The following is an 884-nucleotide window of genomic DNA, read 5'->3' as shown; positions in this document are numbered from 1 at the left end:
TCAGTTGTTAAATTCCATAGTAGAAGTATAATGAGAATGAAACCTAAGGGCAGTTCATGCTATCAGCATCTCTCCTGCCATTAGTTAGATTGATTATGACACTGTTGCTTTCTACCAGCTGTCAGATGAGGTTCCACCACATCTTGAATTATTCACAAAGAGAATTGGCACTCATAAAACCAATCTGCCATGCATTGTTTGTAGAGATTAAAGGAGGACATCGTTCTTCTAGGAATGTAGCCATAGCTCTTCTATTCACACTTGCTTGTTGCACAGCTGTTCTCTGTAGAGGAGAGGTAGCCAGTCCATTGCCAGCTGCAATAGCCATTCCTTGGGGTGGCTATTTAATTACTAAGATTCTAGAAGCAAAGGTAAAATGTTTCTGTTACTGATCTGTCTGTGGTGTGACCAGTTTCTTTATTAACTTATCTGTTTTCTCTGTCTAATCTGTCTTCATTCTGCCTCTTTTTTCCTTCTAACCTGCTTGCTGCCTGTACAGACCAACTCTACCAGCAACTTGAGCAAAACAGTCGCCTAACTAATGAACTAAAGCTGGCATTGAATGAGGATTAAAGTAGTGTGACTATGTTGTTAACTTATTTTAAAACTGCTTCTTCCAAAAGTTCCTCGAGAATGAATCAGTAAATGTAGAAATGAGCAAGAAACATAGAAACTGACTTTTCAGGCCATTGATTACATGGTATATTGACGGATTAAATTCTAATTTTGTCTTGGAAAAATAGACTGTTCCTTCTGATGAGGCTTTTGTTTATCTGTATGCACAGCTAAACTAGAGGAGCAGTTTGCTCTTAATGTGACTGGGCAGTAATAACTTCTTTCTACTTCAGTAAACACTCAGAGGACTTAACGAGCAGTATTAAAAA

Source organism: Meleagris gallopavo, chromosome 12 (genome assembly GCF_000146605.3).
Source record: "Meleagris gallopavo isolate NT-WF06-2002-E0010 breed Aviagen turkey brand Nicholas breeding stock chromosome 12, Turkey_5.1, whole genome shotgun sequence".
NCBI lineage: Eukaryota > Metazoa > Chordata > Aves > Galliformes > Phasianidae > Meleagris > Meleagris gallopavo.
This window is presented reverse-complemented; position numbering follows the sequence as displayed.